The sequence below is a fragment of the Rhinatrema bivittatum genome, chromosome 6 (genome assembly GCF_901001135.1).
Source record: "Rhinatrema bivittatum chromosome 6, aRhiBiv1.1, whole genome shotgun sequence".
NCBI lineage: Eukaryota > Metazoa > Chordata > Amphibia > Gymnophiona > Rhinatrematidae > Rhinatrema > Rhinatrema bivittatum.
This window is the reverse complement of record NC_042620.1, coordinates 252,314,204-252,327,142: the sequence shown is the minus strand read 5'-3', so window position 1 is coordinate 252,327,142 and position 12,939 is coordinate 252,314,204.

Genomic DNA, 12,939 nt, shown 5'->3' with positions numbered 1-12,939 from the left:
AAACAAACTAAGTTCAACTAAGAATACCTAAATAAAGGCAAAATAATAAATACGGCAAATAAACATTACATAGATGCTATAGTATCTATAGTACAGGGTTGTTTGTCTTGGTTGTTTGTCTTGTTGTCTTGGTCACTTTGTTAGGTATAGAAGAATGCTAATGGCACATGTTTCTTTTGAAGCCAACAGAAATCATTCTCATGTATTTGTGAGGGCCAATAACTTTTCCCTTTGATATTCAAGGGGATTCTTTGGCTGGAAGCCAGTGCTGTATTGTTTGGTAGATTACACTGGCACCTGCTGGACATGACTGGAAGGAAAGATATTAGAATTTAATATAAGTAACATTCCATAAAATGCAAAATTATTTTGGGATGGACCAATGGGGAGAACACTGCATTAGAGCCTGGGTGGGCAAATCTTGTTGGAAGCCAATGAGTGGTATGGGATTAAATACTAATGAGCTTTTTTAATTAGGTATGAAAGGTGGGTTGCTTTTTGCTTTAGAGAGGAGAGAGTGAGATACAGAGATGTAGTCATGAGGTTTTCCTGCAGCTGGGTGCTTCTAACAAAGGAAAACAGTTTCAGGGGACTGGAGATTTTCTTGTAATAATTATATGAAGAAAGCTATTTATTCAGAGTACGGAGACAGATAGGTCTTTTGTTATTTTGTAGTGAAGGAAAGCAAGGTGATCTGCAGATATCCCATGACTTTATTTTATTTCACGCCAGATGAACAGTGAGCACGATTAATATTAATCTGAGAGAAATTTCAGAAGACTTGCTGTGACTTTATTCAGAATAGAGAAGGAATTTTTGTTTATTTTGGAAAAGATCCTACGTGATGAGCTGGAATCAAGTCTTCCCAAGCATCAGCAGCTGCTTCATTCATCTGGACTACAAAGAAGTTTGTACTATCACTTGAGATTTAAACTGGGAATGTATGCTTACATTCTGGCCTGAATTTAGAAAGAAAATTTGAAACCCAATATTTTAGTTTTTCTTGCACTGAACTGAGATATAGGGTGGGGTTAATGATTTTCTGTAATAATTTACAAATTCTTCTTTCACTATGTAAGGATCCTGTTAGTCCCCTTCTAGCTTTAGTCTGGCTTATACCATTTGGTGTGGGAAGAGATAGTTGCTAACATATGGGCCAATTCAGTAAAGTCCGCGGGCAAATGCCCGCTCTCCCGGCATGCGCACAGGCCATTTGCCTGTGCGCGATTCGGTATTTAAATTAGGTCCGGCGGTAGAAACGGGCAAAAGGAGGCGCTAGTGCCTCCTTTTGGCCCAGAGCGGCAGCTGTCAGCGGGTTTGACAGCCGACGCTCAATTTTGCTGGCATTGGTTCTCGAGCTTGCTGACAGCCATGGGCTCGGAAACCGGACGCCGGCAAAATTGAGCATCCGGTTTTTTACCTGACAGCCGCCGGCCAACTTCAAAATTGTTTTTTTTTTTTTTTTTACTTTTTTTACCCTTCGGGACCTCCGACTTAATATCGCCATGATATTAGGTCAGAGGGTGCACAGAAAAGCAGTTTTTACTGCTTTTCTGTGCACTTTCCCGAAGCCTGAAGAAATTAGAGCCTACCTTTGTAATGAATCTGATATTGTAGTGGGTGGATCCCTGGGCTGATGGCAGATGACTACGCCCCCGGGAGGATACCCCGAGAGGGACCACTGGCTAGGCTTGAGTATGGAGACAGACACACATTAGTTCTTTTATTAAACAGGTTTTTGAAACCACCAGAGGTGGCAGTAATGAGCTGATATGCCCGGCAGGGCTGTAGTCCCTCAGGTACTGGAACAGTACCTGAGGGACTGGAACAGCTGAGCTGTTGAGAAACTGTAGAAAGTGAGTAGGCAGAGTTCATGAACAGAACTAGATGACAAAACTCACGTAAGATCTCAAGTAAGCTCAGAAGCTGGAAAGGATTAGGCCCTCGAGGAGCGAGTACCTGGTTCAAGGGAAAGCTCTGAGAGAGCGATGGTAACTCACAATTGTTTGTAGCAGTGATAGCTTCCAGGCAGTAGAGAATCTTCAGAGTGTCCAGGAACATGGGCCCTCAAGGTGCAGGTACCGGTTCCTATCTGTAATCTGAAAGTAAAGAAAAGAGCGAGGCCCCCGAGGAGCAGGTACCTCGGGTAAGTCCAAGGAGGCAGAGTAGCTTGGATAGGGAAATCTTGTCCGTAACCTTATCCCTTCCTTGCTAACTTGGTTTGTTAGCATTTTCAAAGACCTTTAAATATTGGAAGCAGATGACTTCATCTCAGGGGGACACCCCTGAGGTTCATGCCCTTGCTGGTACAAGAGTCGGGACGCATGCGTGCGCGCGCCCTAGGCATCAGGACAAGATGGCGGAGTTGCAGCGTTGAGCCGGTCCGGGGATGCTGGAAGGAGACGGCATGAAGAAGCCGCGGCAGCCAGCCGTCCATCAGACCCGGAGGGAGTCGCCACAGAGGTAAAAAGGGCGGAGTGAGGGCGTCGAGCAGCGACGGATGCAATAGAGAGGCTGAAGGATCTGAATACGTATACCCTGGAAGGGAGGAGGTGCAGGGGAGGTATGATACAGACCTTCAGATACCTGAATGCTTTTAAGGATGCATGTTCCTCGAATCTTTTCCAGAGGAAAGCAAACAGTAGAACTAGTGGTCATGATATGAAACTTCATGAGGGACAACTTAGAACCATTGCCAGGAAATATTTCTTCACAGAGAGGGTGGTGGATGCCTGGAAGGCCCTTCTGGAAGAGGTGGTGAAGACAAAAATAGTAAACAAATTAAAAAAGGCATGGGATAAACACTGTAGATCCCTAAAGGCTAGAATTGGAAATTAAGAAAAGGATGCATGGGTGGGTAACTAGCATGGAGCGGCAGCTGCTAACTAACAGAAAACATGGGGATTACTAACCTTAACCAATTAGCTTACATGATTTTTGAAGCATAGGTATTAATAATCTTAACTAATTAGCACACATGATTTTGAAACAATTGCAGCATCACTATTCACTTTGATGGCAGGGGGAGGGAAAAAAGGGGAACTGGATTCAAACAACCAACGCTGGACCCTGACTTTTATGTTCTAAGGTTCTGATATGCAGTCATTAGGGAAAGAGCGCAGGACTGCTTCTACAGGAAAGTCCAAAAGCAAAGCACATTCAAGCACATTAAATTATCAGGAAGGCTGCACATTCTGTAAAAATGTTACAAGCAGTCATTTTGTTATGGATTTCACAGTTGCTTGGTTTTGATTTTTAATATGACTACCCTTAACATAGGGCTTTGCGGTAACCTGCAAGGAGCAGCAGTTAATCCTCTTAACCTGTACGGAGCAGCAATTATTACCATAAGAAATTTGCTAGGCAGACTAGATGGACCATTTGGTCTTTTTTCTGTTGTTTATTACTATGTCATTGTTATGTTACTTGCAATAGAAATATGTTACATGTTTTGTTTTCTTGTACGTTTTTATTTTTTGCTCCAGTATCTCCTCCCCATCACTGGGGAACCCTTTAGTTGTGTAGGCGTGTTACACAGGCCAATTCTAAATCACACAGCTGAGAGATGGAGTTATTTATGTAGCTTTTCCCATACTTTATGGGGTTTACAGGACTTAAGGAAGTCCCTTCTTATTGGCAGTCCAATGAGAAAAGAACTACAGTAATCTAGGCTGAGTAACACAAGACCCTGCAAAACAATAAGAAAATTTGTAGTGTGAAAAGGTTTTGAGGTTATGTAGTAAGCGTAACTCGGAAATTATATCCGGGGCGGTTTGGCCTATCGGGGCTTCGGGCATACCACGGTGGGCTGCTCAAATAGATCACAGGACCTATGTTTGCTGTGTTCCCCGTGCTCTGGTAGGAAGGGTCCAGAGGAGCTGCCACAGGAGTTCATTTTATTGGCAGGCAAAAAATGATAACAGGGGCTGCAGTCCAGCCCGACATCTGAAGAAACAGAAGAGTGGCTGCGAGCTGCCGCTGGAGCCCAGGCCAGCAGTGGTTGAAGAAATAGAAAAGAGGCCAGGAAACCATGGCCAGAGCCCAGGCTGGTGGCAGTTGCAGAAATGGAAAAGAGGCCGTGAGCCACTGCTGGAGCTCAGGACGGTGGCGACAACTGAACAAAGGGACGAGAAGCCACGAGTTGTCGTCGGAGCCTGGGCCAGTGACAGCTGAAAAGCAGGGGATTTTTAAAAACCATTTCTAGGTTTAATTCGGTGTATTTGATATGTCTCCCAAACACAAAAAAAAATGTTTTTAAACAAAATTTTTAAAAAGTTTGTACTTATTGGATATTCTATTCATCTGCTGTATTTAAGTTTTTCCATAGATAAGCAGCTGAATTAGCCATGCTGTCTGGGTCCGTCCTCCGTGCCACTAAGTAGCGGAGCTTCCAAGATCACCCAAAGTCTTTTGGTGAGGTGTTCCTTCTTGTATACTCCCCTGCCCCCTCGAGGCTCCTCAGTCCATTTTTTTCCACGTGACTGACTGCACATGGAGATCTTCTCTCTTGTGAGGAAAAAATATTGTCAAAAATTGATAGAATTAAAAAAAAAACAACAACTCTTCAACTTAGGATGCCTCGTCCAGGGTTTAAGTTTGCAATTGTAAAAAGATTATGTTTGTAACTGACAGACATCAATTCTGTTACCTCTGCCTAGGTTCCAGACATGACCAGGCAAATTGCAGGGACTGCGGACGCATGTCCCCATGGGCGCAGTGCCAAAGAGCCGCCGTATCGCCCTCTGAGGCTTCAGCTAGGTCGTCCCCGGGATTGAAGACGACACCTAAGGCCCAAGCCCATCGAAAGGCCACTTCTGCGGACTCTCCAGGTCCAAAACAAACAAACAACATCGAGAATCCCATTGACGCAGGGCGCGGGAGATACGCCGCAGACGCAATCTGCATCTAAAAACGTCAGGACATCGTGGCATCGATGCATCTATGGTGCACCGAAGCTAAACCGATGCATCGACGCTCCGACACATCGGATGAGTGTCGATGCATCGACAACGCTGCGTTGAAGCCGAAGTTGGCCAACGCATTATCGATGCAATCCGGCACACAATTTTTTCAACCGACGCAGCCTATAAAAAAACATAATAAACATCCAACTGGTCACAAAAGACATAGAAGTCCTTCACCATTGCTAGTGGTAGACTTGGAGGATAGTCCGTCCCTCCACGGCTTTCCAGTCAGGGGTTTTAAACGTGACAATCCAAAACCACCAATTTTACGTGGCTCAATATCTGTTCGAGTGCCTACAGACCTTAAAACCTATTTTACAACAAGGTTCTGAGAACTACACCCCTCCACAAGAATTTCATGATATGGAGGAAGGCCTTCGGCATCTCGTGCGCTCTATTTATGAGGGTTTTGAAACCTCTGCGAAGACCATGGCTAATGCCATAGCAGCAAGGCGACTAGCATGGTTAAGGGCAAGCGCCATAAAAGATGACGTACATGATAAGCTTGCCAACCTCATACTCTCAGCGACACTTCAGTTCGGATAAAAAATCTTACCCTAGATGAACATATTGTCCTTACACCACTTACAGGCCCCAGCAATACCAAACGAATCGCCAACAGCCTTACCAGCAAGAAGATTCATGCCAGCGCCCTCGCGTTCCTCACCAGCCACGCCAATCGGCAGACCCTCAACCATCCAAAAACCAACAAAGTTTTTAGGATTAACCCGACCACCACTACCCACCCAGAAAATAGGAGGATGGCTGTCCCACTTTCTTTAAGAATGGAGCAACATAAAATCAGATTTATGGGTCCTCACAATAATAAGAGATGGTTACTCTTTCAACTTCGCATCCCCTCCATGTCTCCCGCAACCAGTTATCACCAAACATCAAGGTATTCATCGAGAGATTCTTCTCCAAGAAATAAACCAACTACTTCAACAACACTGTATACAGGAGTACGTCCATCCCAAAATCAGAAGGGATTCTATTCACAATACTTCCTCATCCCCAAAAAATCTGGAGGGCTTCAACCAATTCTGGATCTACGCTCCCTCAACAAGCACATAAAGAGAAATTCAAAATGACTTTTCTCAAATCCATTCTTCCCTTCCTACAACCCAGGGACTGGATGTGTTCCCTAGATTTAAAAGATGCGTATGCCCACATACCAATGCATCCTAAATCTTGGAATTACCTTTTTTTTCAAGCGGGAAAGAGACATTTTCAATACAAAGTTCCCGTTCGGTCTCTCTTCTGCCCCCAGAGTATTCACAAAATATATAGCAGTAGTGGTGGCACACCTCCGTCGACAGGGGGTTCAGATATTTCCTTATCTCGACAATTGGCTGTTAATGGCCCCCAATCTTTCTCTCCTTCAGGACAATTTAGTTCGCACGATCACTTGTCTGGACAATCTGGGACTTCTAATAAATTACGAAAAGTCAAACTTGCAACCTACCCAAACGTTGCAATTCATCGGAGCTTCTATAGACATCATTCAAGACAGAGCTTTCCTACAACAACCTTGAGCACTGGCTCTGACTACACTAACGCACCACTTATTAAACCTCCCGACGGCTTCAGCCCGTCAAATCCTAACCATACTGGATCATATGGCAACATGTACCTATGTTGCTCCACACACATGATTACATATCTGTCGCCTACAATGGGGCCTGAAGAATCAATGGTCTTAGTTCCTAAGCCCATTGTCTACCTTAGTGACACTGACAACCAGAATGAAAACAGACCTTCACTGGTGGATAACCCCACCAGCGTTGACAGAGGGCTCACCGCTAAGACCCCTTCACCATCAACTAGTACTTACCACAGATGCTTCCCCAAGGGATGGGGAGCCCATCTTACCAATCAAGAATTGTGGTCCGAACAGGAACACAATCATCACATAAACCTCCTGGAACTGAGAGCTATCAAAAATGCCCTTCGAGCTTTCGAACACAACCTAAAACATCATGTTGTCATGATTCATACAGACAACCAAGTGGCAATGTTTTACATAAACAAAGAAGGAGGGTCTGGTTCATGGAATCTTTGCAAAGAAGCGATAGAGATTCTAGACTGGGCCCACAACAAGGGAATCTCCCTACAAGCCACATACCTACTGGGAATCAACAATACCAAAGCAGACAAGCTGAGCAGAATTTTTCACCCACATGAATGGGATCTACATCAAGATGTCGCCAATCAAATATTTTCCATTTGGGGTCTTCCCCAAATTGACCTTGCTATGGAATGCAACAAGAAAGTCAACCTATTTTATTCAGTATACCCCAGCATGCACCGATTGACGCAGGACGCATTCCTCCTCGATTGGTCCCACGATCTCCTTTACGCATTCCCCCCCCCCCATCCCTGTAATCTCTCGCACAGTACAGAGATGCATTGAGGACAGGGCGGATCTGATCCTGATCGCACCAGCATGGGCGCGTCAACCGTGGTACATCTACCTAATTCAACTATTAATCTACAAACCAATCCCTCTAGGGAACGCCCTCACCTTCCTCACCCATCAGGGAGGCTCACTGCTCCATCTGCTTCACGCATCGTTGAATCTCACTGCATGGAGATTGAAAGGGTCATGTTCCAAAACCTAAACAATTCCCCTCAACTAGAAGGCATTCTGATCGCATCCAGGAAACCATCAACTTGACTAAACTACCAATGCAAATGGGCGCGTTATGTATCCTGGTGCTCCTCAATAGACACAGACCCACTCACATGTCCACCAGAATGTCTTCTGACTTACCATCATCTGCTTTACACGTAAGGTCTGGCCATAGCCTCTCTTCATGTTCACCTCAGTGCAATAGCAGCTTACCACACTCCTCTCAATGGTGAATCTATAGCCTGTCATTCTCGTTTGCCGATTTATGAAAGGCGCACTACACCTACGACCCCCCCATAAGAAAACCACCGGTACCACGAGATGTCAACCCAGTTCTGGAGCAGCTTATGCTACCACCTTTCGAACCACTAGACATTTGCCATCCTAGATACCTTTCCTGGAAGATACTATTTTTAGTTGCCCTCGCATCCGTGAGGCGAATCAGCGAACTTCAAGCCTTAGTACACTACCCACCTTACCTTGAATTCTACACGACAAAGTTATGCTGCATACACATCCAAATTTTCTTCCAACAGTGGGCTCCACTTTTCACTTAAAGCAAGCCATTTCCCTCCCGACTTTCCACCACAAACCTCACGCAAATGACAGCGAGCGCTGCCTTCATACATTTATTTATTTATTTATTTAAAAACTTTTTTATACCGGCATTCGTAGGACACATCATGTCGGTTTACAAAAAACTGAGAAGGAAAGGAAATTACAAAGAACAGGGTGGGGGGTAACTGGGTGAATATACAAGTATAAGAGAGTAAAGTTAAAAGGCAGCGATACAACTATTTGCATTCGATTCGGATTAGATATGCAAAAGAACTAATATACAATGTTACATGGCATGTGCATTTGATACATTTAGCACATGGAACTTATTTACAGTGCAACATGGCATGTGTACTTGATATACAGTGATGGTTGCGGGGTGGGGGGTGAGGGGGGGGAGGGGGCGGGGGGGGTGGGGAGGGTTGAAGAGAATAAGGTAAGAGGATATAGGGTAGGGTGGGATTGAGGTGGGATTGAGGTGGAGCGTTGCCTTCATACGTTGGACTGTAAACATGCGCTCGCTTATTATAAGAAACACACTGATTCTAAAAACAGAGCCTCTCTGCTCTTCCTCTCCTTCAATCCAAATACAACAGGATTTCCTGTTACTAAAATAACATTATCATCCTGGCTTTCCAACTGTATACGTTTCTGCTATCAAAGACGTTCAGAATCCCTATCTTCCACACCCAAAGCACATCAACTACGTGCGATGGCTGCTTCCGTTGCTCACCTCTATGATGTACCTCTCTTGGATATCTGCAAAGCAGCCACATGGTCCTTGCTACACACCTTCGCATTCCACTACTGCTTAGACAAACAGACGGGGGAATGACGCAAGGATGGGGTGGATAATCTTGGACAAAAGCACTTCCTTAACTAATTAAACTAACTCATAAAACTGTCTGCCTCTTATTCTGTATTGAGCGATAAACTACCTACAACACACTTGCATGTAATAACGTGCTCAATACTTCAGCAGGGGACTTCCAGACAGCATGGCTAATTCAGCTGCTTATCTATGGAAAAAAGAAAGTTTGCTCACCATAAACTGTGTTTTCCGTAGATAGAGATGAATTAGCCATGCTGACCCACCCGCCTCCCCGGACAGTTCCAGCATTGCATATCATCTTGCTTTGACACGGACTGAGGAGCCTCGAGGGGGCAGGGGAATACACAAGAAGGAACACCTCACCAAAAGACTTTGGCTGATCTTGGAGAGCTCTGCCACCTAGTGCCACAGAGGACATACCCAGACAGCATGGCTAATTCATCTGCTATCTACGGAAAACACCGTTTATGGTAAGCAAACTTGCTTATTTGTTCTTTTGTTTAGTATGCTTTTACTATTATGTTTTATATTTTTTGGTTTTATTTGATGTTTGATGAAGAATATGTAACTCTCCCTTGACTGCTTTCCTTGCAGGGGCGTTTCTGGGTCTGGGACCGACCTGGTGGGAATCCCCCTAGGGCAGACTCTGTCTTCACATTCTTGGCACCTGGTGCCTCCACCTGGGGAAGGGAGGTGAGTTTTCCCTCCCTTCACCCCAGGAAACCAAATAGGACTGTGAACAAGGCTGGCAGTATGTGCAATTATATACAGGTTTTATTAGACTACATAAGTATATTATATAGTTCTACATGACTAAGTACATTGTTAATAGGATGTCAAACAGCACACTTATCTACTCATGATAAGGAGTCTCAGGACATGCAACTATATACATTTCAACACAGATAGCAAGAACATTTAATATTTGGCAATTTGGGGTTGTTGGCCCCCACAGTATACCATCATATAGAAGAGACCTGTTGCATTCCTGATTAATCAAGTATTATTATCCTCCCCTTTTTATCCCAAGTCTCACCCATGCAAAAACATACAACTGGGCTGGTGGGCAGTGTTGGCCTGTGGGGAGTCCGTTGTATCTAAACCGCTGCCATCTCCTCAGTGCTGCTTCCACTCGGCTGATAGATCCGTGTAAATGCTGGGGTCCACGTCCTCCTGGGGACCTGACTCCACCTCCTAGTCTGTTGCTGGGGTCCACACCCTCCTGGGGGACCTGACTCTGCCTCCTGGAATGCTGCTGGGGTCAACGCTCTCCTGTGGAACCCAACTGCATCTCTGGACCTGCTGCTTGGGTTCACACCATCCTGGAGGACAGTTTGATCTGCCACTGGGGTCACCTCCCTTGATAGAACTCTGTTTTTTTCTTGGCTTTGTTTTATAGCTCCACTAGGCAAATGGCTTATTTAGGGTACAGTGATTCAGGCCGTCCGCATTATTTAAGGTACAGTGATTCAGGTCTCAGCTTTCAGTGATTTTAGCGCTGCTAAGCTCCTGGCCAGTCATTCGCTGTCACCCAGTTGGATAGGTCACCCTCTCTGAGCCAAAAGGCAAAGACCCAGGCAGGGACCATAGCAAGAGAATATGTGCACACCCTTCCATCCATCCTGCCTTTTTTTTCCTGTTGTCTGAGAACTATGTACCCAAGGCGATTCCCCTTGTTAATCAGGGTGAGAATCTGTTTGCTTCCTAGGACTGTTTTTTCAATATATTTCTCATGTAAATCCCTCTCTCATTCAGATTTCTCCAATGTAGGACTTTTCCAGTCATAGTTCTGTTGATTTAAAGTGATATTCACTGCAAGTTACCAATAGTAGCCCAGGGAGCTGTGACATGAAAATCCCCTGACTTATCTATTCAATGGTCATTTAAGCACTTTCATATTAAGGGGTCTGGCAGCCTTTTCAAATTCATTCTAGGTTTTCTGGGCTGGCGGCTCATTTTAATAGCTGCATTGTCCTTTTTTTTCTCTGCTGTGGTTCACTTAAATGGTAACGTTATTTTCTCTCTCTCCTTTGGGAGGGGGATGTTTCAAACAGTTTTTTGTTTTTCACATAGTCTCTGGCTTGTTGCGGTTTCCAGTTCAGTTTTGTGGATAATGTTTCTATTTATACTTTTATGGTATATTTATTCTGTATTTGTGTTCTGCCTGTGTCAGACCAAGGTGAGGTATTCTGTTAGAGTATAGTTTCTGTGTAGGGATATATATAAAACAGGTTGACTATTTGTATTTTCATAATAGTTTATTGATGTTTTAGGGCTTTGTGAAATATGAGTAGTGTTGTCTTTTCATGAGTAGGGTTGTTACTGTTGGTGCTTTTTTGGTATGAGAGGTTTAGTATATTATAATAATTGTAATTTAGTTTGCGTATAACTGTTAGGGAACGCTAATAAAGCGGTCCCATTTCCAAGGAGATTGTGTGCCCTTGGGCCAAGGCACGACCCCAGAGGAACTCCGAAGCGGTGCCGAGGCAGGTGAGACATGTCCAAGCCTGGGCTGAGACCAGGAAGCCAGGCCCCTGCCGACTTGCACAGCCTGAGTTAGGCCAACCACACAAGGTTAGTCTCTGAGTGGTCCTCCGACTACTCCAAGCCCTTTTAGACCTGCTGCTGGGAACGGCAAAGGCGGTAGGCCGGACAGGAGGCAAGGGCGGACGAAGACTCTGGAACATGAAGACTCAGACGAGGAACTTGGAAGATGGAGACTCAGATGAGGAACTTTGAACGTGAAGACACAGACGAGAAGCATGGGATGCGAAGACTCAGGATCAAGGTTCAGGAACAAAGTCAAATACTGGGTTGAGGCTGCGATGCAGCGTGCCCTACACAGCCCACCACAGGGCGAACCCACAGGACCGGTCACGGACCTCGTTTGAGTGCGAGGCAGACTCCAGACGAATACGTGGAAGATGAAACAGGGACATTTCGAAGATTCAGTAGAGGCCTGCACCGGTGCGTGCCCTACACAGCTGCCCATGGCTGGTCACAGACCATGCTGGAGCGGAGCAGGTTCTGGCAGAGTCTTGGTCATGGACGGAGCAGCCACAAGGGAATCTGAGGGCTGGAATGAGCCTCAGGGAACAGAACCAAGACGAGACTTGGCTACAGGGAAGGATGACCCTCTGGAAGCTTGTGCTGCGGACGAGGAGGCAGGCCTGTGCCACAAGGTGACGAAGCACGATGGTGGCACGCCAGGAAAGGTGGACAAGGAACCAGGGGTTCAGAACATCACAGCTGGATGACGAAACATCCGGAACATTAGGACTGGATCACGAAACACAAAACATCAAGATATCAGCAGAGACCAGGAACGGAACAACGAGGGATCCCATGAAGAACAAGGAATGCCAGCAAGAGTGAAGATGAGAAGTCCTAGGGAGGACGAACCCCTTGCGAAGGCAAGGATGAACTGACTGCAGGGCCCTTAAATAGGGCTGAAGATCAAAAGTCGCCAGGGAGGAGTCCAGGTGGGGCCAGGAGGCTGGCCCTTTAAATCTTCTAGGAAGACACAATCCTGCCCCTTAGGGGAAGTGGGCAAGACTGTGGACGGCAGCCATGCTGCTGCTGACGCCAACACAGGAGCGAAGCAGAAGGAAGCTGGGTCTCAGGGCAGGCCCCGAAGTCAGAGGCGGCTCTGAAGCTGCCAAAGCCAGGCAGAGGAGCAGCTCCATGCCGCAAGGGAGCCCGAGGACTGCAGCCCCCAGACCACCACGAAGACATCGTCTGTGGCCTCCTGGCCGCAGGCAGAACATCAGCGGCGGCTCCTGCCACGCTGAAAGGTCCCGGGAGGCGGCTCCTGCCGCAAAGAAGCAGGAGGAGAGGTGAGAGGCCTCCCGTGGCTCCAGCCGTGGGAGGAATCGTAACAATAACTTTAAGAGCTAAGCCCAAACCTGACACACATTACAACAGACCTAATACAATTTGAGTTCCAATTTTTT